The 8,153-nt window shown below is 35.4% G+C and overlaps 1 non-coding gene across 1 annotated transcript; it reads right to left on the bottom strand.

Moving 5' to 3' along the window:
• Positions 1 to 5,397: 5,397 nt before the first annotated feature.
• On the bottom strand, positions 5,398 to 5,506 carry LOC118835062. Its single transcript, XR_005009419.1, has one exon. It is a non-coding gene; the product is annotated as a U6 spliceosomal RNA (small nuclear RNA).
• Between the last annotated feature and the right edge of the window lie 2,647 nt (positions 5,507 to 8,153).

The raw sequence follows: 8,153 nt of genomic DNA, 5'->3' as shown, positions 1-8,153 counted from the left end.
AAATACTGCAAACAGCCAGAAAGAAACAATTCAAATACCATAGAACTACAGTCAGGATCACACAGGACCTTGAAGCTTCTACATTAAAAGATTGGAGGGATTGGAATATGATATTCCAAAAGGCAAAGGAGCTTGGACTAAAACCAAGGATCAACCATCCAGCAAAATTGAGCATAATCTTTCAGGCAAGGAGATGGACATTCAGTGAAATAAGGGGATTCCAGACCTTCCTGAAGAAAAGGCCAGAGCTCAATGGAAAATCTGATCTTCAAACACACAACTCAAGAAAGGCATAAAAAGATAAACGGTGGGGTAAAAAAGAAAAAGAAACCTTGTTACTCAACAAGGCCAAATTGTTTATATCCTTATATGGGAGGATAATATTTGTTAATCTTGAGAATGGTATAGCTAGCACAATATTTGAAAGGGATATACATACACAGAGGGGTGGGTATAAATTAACTGATGTGATGATAAAAAAACTTAATTAAGGGATGTAAAGGGATTGTAATGGGAAAAGAAGTAAGGAGGAGGCAAAAAAGAGTAAATTACATCACATGAAGAGGCACAAAAACATTATAGTAGAGGGAAAGAAAGGAGGGAGAAGAGCCATGTTTGAGCTTTACTCTCATAGGATTTGGTTCAAGGATGGAATAACATACTCTGTTAAGTATAGAAATCAGACTTGCCCTACAGGCAGTAGGAGAGGAAAGGGGAAAGAAAAGGGGAGAGTGGTTAGAAGGGAGGGAAGAAGTAGTAAGTGAAAAGGGTAAGATAAGGGGGCGCTGACAGGGAGGGAATATTAAGGGAGGCTATGGTCACAAGCAAAATTCTTTTGAGGAGAAAGGAGAAAGGAAAAATAAAAGCATAAGGGGGGGAATAGGATAGAAAAAAAGAGACAGATAGTGATCATAACTGTGAATATGAATGGGATGAACTCTCCCATAAAATGGAGGCATATAGCAGAATGGATTAAAAGCCAAAATGCTACAATATGTTGTTTACAAGAAACACATTTGAAACAGGGTAATACACACAGGGTAAAGGTAAAAGGCTGGAGGGGAATATATTATGTGTCAGCTGAAGTAAAAAAAAATAAGCAGGGGTATCAATCCTAATCAATCTAATTAAAAGAGATAAGGAAGAAAACTACATCCTGCTAAAAGGCACCATAGACAATGAAGTAATATCATTACGTAACATATATGCACCAAATGTGTAGCATGCAAATTCATAGTAGAGAAGTTAAAGGAGTTGCAGGAAGAAATAGACAGCAAAACTATGCTAGTGGGGCACCTCGATCTCCCACTCTCTGAACTTGATAAATCTAACCTCAAAATAAACAAAAAAGAAGTTAAAGAGGTGAGCAGAATTTTAGAAAAGGCATATATGATAGACCTCTGGAGAAAACTGAATGGAGGTAGAAAGGAATATACATTTTTTCTCAGTGGTAAATGACACATACACAAAAACTGATCACATACTAGGGCATAAAAACCTCACAATCCAGTGCAGAATGGCAGAAATAGTCAATGCATCCTTTTCAGATCATGATGGAATAAAAATTATTTGTAATAAAGGACCATGGAAAGATAGACTAAAAATTAATTGGAAACTAAATAATCTAATCCTAAAGAGTGAGCAGATCAAAAATAAATCATAGAAATAAGCAATAACTTCATTCAAGAGAATGACAATAATAAGACAACATACCAAACTTACAAAATGCAGCAAAAACAGTTCTTAGGGGAAGTTTTATATCTCTTAATGCTTACATGAATAAACTAGAGAAAAAGGAGATCAATCAGTTGGAAATGCAACTGAAAAAGCTAGAAAAAGAATAAATTGAAAATCCCCAATTAAATACCAAGTTAGAAATGCTGAAAACCAAAGGAGAGATTAATAAAATTGAAATCAAGAAAACTATTGAACCAATAAATAAAACTAAGAGCTGGTTTTATGAAAAAACCAATAAAATTGATTAACCTTTGGCCAATTTGATTAAAAAAAAGAAAGAAGAAAACCAAATTACCAGTATCAAAAATAAAAAGGATAAATTCACCTCAATGAAAGGGAAATTAAAACAATAATTGGGACTTATTTTGCCCAATTGTATGCCCATAAATTTGAAAATCTGGGAGAAATGGATGAATATTTCCTAAAAAATAAATTGCCCAGATTAACAGAAGAGGAGGTAAAATAATTAAATAATTAAATAATCCTATTTGAATCAACTCCCTAGGAAAAAATCTCCAAGGCCAGAAGGATTTACAAGTTAATTCTATCAAACATTTAAAGAACAATTAATTCCTGTACTTTATAGACTCTTTGGGAGAATAGGTGAAGAAAGAGTCCTACCAAATTCTTTTTATGATGCAAATATGGTACTAATACCTAAAACAGGAAGAGTCAAAACAGAGAAAGAAAATTATAGACCAATTTCCCTAATGAATATAGATGCAAAAGTTTTAAACAAAATATTAGCAAAAAGATTACACCAACTTATCATGAGAATAATACACTATGACCAGGTAGGATTTATTCCAGGAATGTAAGGATAGTTTAATATTAGGAAAATTATCAGCATAGTTGATCACATCAACAACAAAACTAGCAGAAACCTTATGATTATCTCAATAGATGTAGTAAAAGCTTTTGACAAAATACAAGACCCATTCCTATTTAAAATGCTAGAAAGCATAGGAATAAATTGAATCTTCCTCAAAATGGTAGCAGCTACCTAAAACCATCAGTAAGTATTATATGTTATGGGGACAAGCTAGATCCATTTCCAATAAGATCAGAGGTGAAACAAGGGTGTCCATTATCACCCCTATTATTCAATTTGGTACTAGAAAGGTTAGCTTTAGTAATAGAGAAGAAAAAGAAATTGAAGGAATTAGAATAAGCAAAGAAGAAATTAAGTTATCACTCTTTACAGATGATATGATGATTTAGTTAGAGAATACTAGAGAATCAAGTAAAAAACTAATAGAAATAATAAATAACTTAGGCAAAGTTGCAGGATATAAAATAAGCCCACATAAATCCTCAGCATTCCTATATATTACTAACAAAACCCAACAGCGAGAGATAGAAAGAGAAACTCCATTTAAAGTTTTGTAGATACTATGAAATATTTGGGATTCTACCCGCGTAAGACAAACCCAGGACCTATATGAACACAATCACCAAACACTTTTCCCACAAATAAAGTCAGATCTAAATAAATGGAAAAACATCAGTTGCTCACGGTTAGGCCAAGCTAATATAATAAAAATGACAATTTTACCTAAATTAATTTACTTATTTAGTGCCATACCCATCAAACTACCAAAAATTATTTTATAGAGCAGGATAAAATAATAACAAAATTCATCTGGAAGAACAAAATGCCCAGAATATCAAGGGAATTAATCAAAAGAAATGCTAGGGAAGGTGGCCTAGCCATACCAGATATTAAACTGTATTATAAAGCAGCAATCATCAAAACTACTTGGTACTGGTAAGAAACAGAGTGGTGGATCAGTGGAATAGGTTAGGTACACAAGACTCAGTAGTCAATAACTATAGCAATCTACTCTTTGATAAAACCAAAGAGTCTAACTTCCAGATTAAGAGTTCACTATTTCACAAAAACTGCTGGAAAAACTAGAAGATAGTATGGCAGAAACTGGGCACAGACCAATGTCTTATACCGTATACCAAAATAAAATCAAATTTGGTTCACAATTTAGATATAAAGGCTGATGCTGTAAGCAATTTGAGAGAGCAAGGAATAGTTTACCTGTCAGATTTGTGGAGAAGGAAAGAATTATGGCCAAACAAGAGACAGAGAGTGTTACGAAATGCAAAATGGATAATTTTGATTATGTTAAATTGAAAAGTTTTTGTACAAACAAAGCCAATGCAGCAAAGATTAGGAGGGAAGCAGAAAATTGGGAAAGAATTTTTACAAGCAGTGTCTCTGATAAAGGCCTCATCTCTAAAATATACAGAGAACTGAGTCAAATTTATAGGAATGCAAGTCATTCCCCATTGGATAAGTGGTCAAAGGATATAAACAGAGAGTTTTCAGAGGAAGAAATTAAAGGTATCTATAGTCATATGAAAAAAAATGCTCTGATTAGAGCAATGATTAGAGAAACGCAAATCAAAATAGCTCTTAGGTACCACATCTGTCCTGTAAGATTGGTTAACGTGACAAAACAGGAAAATGATGAATGCTCTAGAAGATGTGGGAAAATAGGAGCACTGTTACATTGTTGATGGAGTTGTAAACTGATCCAGCCATTCTGGAGAGCAATTTGGAACTATGCCTAAAAGGCTATAAAAATGTGCATACCCTTTGACCCAGCCATACCAATTCTAGGGCTGTATCCCAAAGGGATCATAAAAATGGGAAAAGGACTCACATGTACAAAAATATTTATAGCAGCTCTTTTTGGGTGGCAAATAATTAGAAATCAAGGGGATGTCCATCAATTGGGGAATGGCTAAACAAGTTGTGGTATATCAATGTAATGGAATACTGATGTGCTATAAGAAATGAGGAGCAGACCGACTTCATAATAACCTGGAAAGAATTATGTGATCTGATGCTGAGTGAGGGGAGCAGACCCAGGAGAACATTATACACGATTATAGACACACAGTATCTGTGATGACTAACTTTGATAGACTTGGCTCTTCTCAGCAATACAAGGTTCTAAGACAGCTCCAAAAGACTCATGATGGAAAAAGCTATCCACATTCAGAGAAAGAATTACATAGTCTGAATACAGATTGAGACAAACTATTTGCCCTCTTTTTTTCTTCTTTTTTGATTTTGTTTCTTCTTTCTCCTGGTTCATTCCTTTGGTTATAATTCTTCTTTACAACTTGACTATTGTTTAAATAACTTTAATGTGAAGGTATATGTAGAGCCTACATTGGATTATATGCCATCTTGGTCGGGAGGGGGCAGGAGAAGGAGAGGGAGAAAATTTGGAACTCAAAAACTTGTGTAACTGAGTGTTGTAAACTAAAAATAAAAAAAAGAAATCACATTGTAAAGTGTTTGCATAGGAACAAAATTATAACTGAACATAGTATTCCTAACCAATGAGCTAGCAGTTAATAAATCATAGATATAAATAAAAATGTGTTATGGGAGAGGAAGCAAAGATATCAACTATAAACCACTATAATCATTCAAGATAATGCAATTATGATCAAGACATTATAAAAGAACACAAATATACTATACTACAAAGGTGTAAAACTCAAACAGAAATGTATACCTGAGCTGCTAATTGACTTAAAAAACCACCAATTACCATTACCTATGTTGTATTATATTTTCTTATTTTGTTAAATATTTCCCAATTAAATTTATCTATCTATTTTTTTGATTATTGAGCTATGGGACACTTCAAAAGTGTGCATGTCATCTTTGCACAGGGGACATGCAAATCTTCTGTTTCTGTTTTCCAATTTTAATATATGTGTTGGCAAAGTGAGCTACCCCCTCTCCCACCCCATTACATTCTAAACTGGTTCCAGTACCACCATGATAAGTAACAAAAATTGTTGTGAAACTCAAATGGGCTTATGATCTCCTCCCTTCCAGCATTCCCTACAACCATGGAGATCAAAACCCATCCATGGCTGCTTATCCTGGACAATTTTTATCCTTATGATCTCACAAGTTCTCCACAAGAGATCCACTTAATGTCTTCCTCCTTTTCTTCTTTTACCTTGAGAGCGTCCATGGAAGACTCTAGATATCTACTTGCCATCGGTCACTCTCACTGCCTGTGCTAGGACCAATTGTTACCAAGATTTTCCCCTCCCCCCATGCCACTGATATAGGTTAGGGCTGCACTTTCCCTAAAAGGCAATAAGGCCAAAGCTTGATTGACTCTAAGATGGGCAAAGGTTCCAGCTGTACCTTTTTGATCCAGCTTCTAGATGGTCTCTGGCTGTGCTTATGTGACTCCCTGTTCAAATAGAGGACTTAAAAGGATCCACCCATATGGGGTCAATGCCCATCAGACTTGGTGAAGACTGAAGACCACAAAAGTCATAAGATTCCATCCTCCTGGCTAGTTATACTTCAAATGCAAAATACACACTTGCCAAAAAAACTATTTTATGGAGAACTCACACAGGGCAAGCATTCACATGGATAAAAGGACACTCTCAAGGTCTCTCTTAAGAACTCTGGAATTAACTGTATGACATGGGAGACACTGGCACAGGACTTCCCAGCATGGTGTGCCCACATCAGAGAAGGTGCTGTGCTCTATGAACAAAGCAGAATTGAAACAGCTCAAAAGAAAACATGGGACATGCAAATTTAGAGTACCCACCCCTTATGCTGACATGGACTATTTGTGCCCGACCTGTGGTAGAGCAATCTGAGCTTGTATTGGTCTGATCAGCCACAGTCAGACACATTGAAACTTGACTTTAGCATAGTGATGACATGTTGGTCCTCTTTGAGAACAAAGGACAACAACCAACTAACTTCCATGTGGAGATCAGGCAAGCCTGTCTAGCTTAGTTTAGTGCTACTGTATAACTTTGGAATGTTATAGCTAAGTAAATCTCCTTCTCTTAACAGTTCAATGACTTATGAATGCCTCATTTTTTTCCAACATCAATCCTGAACTTACAGGGTGTCAATATCAGGCTTCTCCCTAACATGACTTTAACGGCTCATCTTCTCTTCTTATCGTATAATTCCTTTACAAAGCTGTTATTAACCTCAAGTCTGGGATTTGTTTGTTTTTCATCTTGACAGAAATATATAGTTTCCTTTATAACCCTATGCATTTTATTTTATGCATTTAAAACATTATTCTAAGAAAAGGTCCAAAAGCTTCACCAGAGAGGCTAAGGGGTCCATGTCACACAACAAGGTTAAGTACCTTTGATGTATGACATTTTTTATTCCTCTTCTTCAGAACTGCTTGTTGGTTATAGATTGGAGCTTCCTCACACTTCCCATGTGCCTATCTGCGATATTTATTTTTAACTCTTCATCAACTGTCACTTGGTATTTTGCTGCCATGTAACAACATTGGAATAAAAAATGGGCCTTTACTTTCATGAGAAGCTTAAGGACATTAAAGGATCTTCATAGTTTCCTGATGGCATTCATGGCTGTTCTGCCCCTGCTGTTTAACTCTGAGCCCATCTCATCATCCATCTTTACTGGCTATCTCAGATATACATACTGACAGAGAAGTGCTATAAGTTGGCCATCCAAAAGCTTGTTATAATTTGGGCAATGTAAATTCTTCATCCACTTGATCACGGCAGTGTTTATGGATGGGCCAAACTCCTTTGAGTGATTCCTGATCTCTTTCAGAATTTTCTTTAATATTCCATGGCTTGATGCAACAAGCACATTATCACGAGGATCTCACCATCCATAGAGAATCAATCCCTCTTCAACTTGGACACTGTGCGGGAAATCCATCAAAAGGATGAATATCTTTGGTGAGTATATAGCTCCCTGTCTTCTGTCTGGACTGATATTTATGGTCAAGAAGGTTGTTGAAAAGTGTTATTGCTGTTGTTTTATCTTTCAAGGAATCTTGAATGATTGTGGCATTTGGATGAGCAACACTTTGTTGTAAAAGAAACTCTAAGACAGCATTTTGTTCTATCGAATCAATTTTTTTTCATTAGTAACAAACAGGAAACTGTTGTATTTAATATTCTCTCCATGTTTTAGTTTATTGTGAAATGATAAAATGTGGCCTTGCTGATTTGTTGCTAATACCCTTATTGAGAATGCCCTTAATTTTTGTACAGATGGATCTCAAAGATTTTAGACAGATGGCAGAGTAAGTATGTGTTTTATAAGCCATACTTTTTAGTATTAATAAGATTTTTCCATGCTTTTGGTATCCACCCCTTCCAATATATTTTATTTTGGTCCCTGAGTCCTCTCACAATTGTTTCACTTCCAATACAAATCTCCTCTATGTAAAACTTTGATCCAATCTGGCAACTTTTTGCTGCATTCTCTCATACATAATTTCTACCTTCTCTATAACCATATTCAGGACAATGATGCTAAGGTCCAAGTGTGGTGAATCCACTGTCCTTGAAGGAGATAACAATTTTCTATAGCAATGTCTTAAATTGTTTCCATTTCT

Source organism: Trichosurus vulpecula, chromosome 1 (assembly GCF_011100635.1).
Source record: "Trichosurus vulpecula isolate mTriVul1 chromosome 1, mTriVul1.pri, whole genome shotgun sequence".
NCBI lineage: Eukaryota > Metazoa > Chordata > Mammalia > Diprotodontia > Phalangeridae > Trichosurus > Trichosurus vulpecula.
This window is presented reverse-complemented; position numbering and strand designations above follow the sequence as displayed.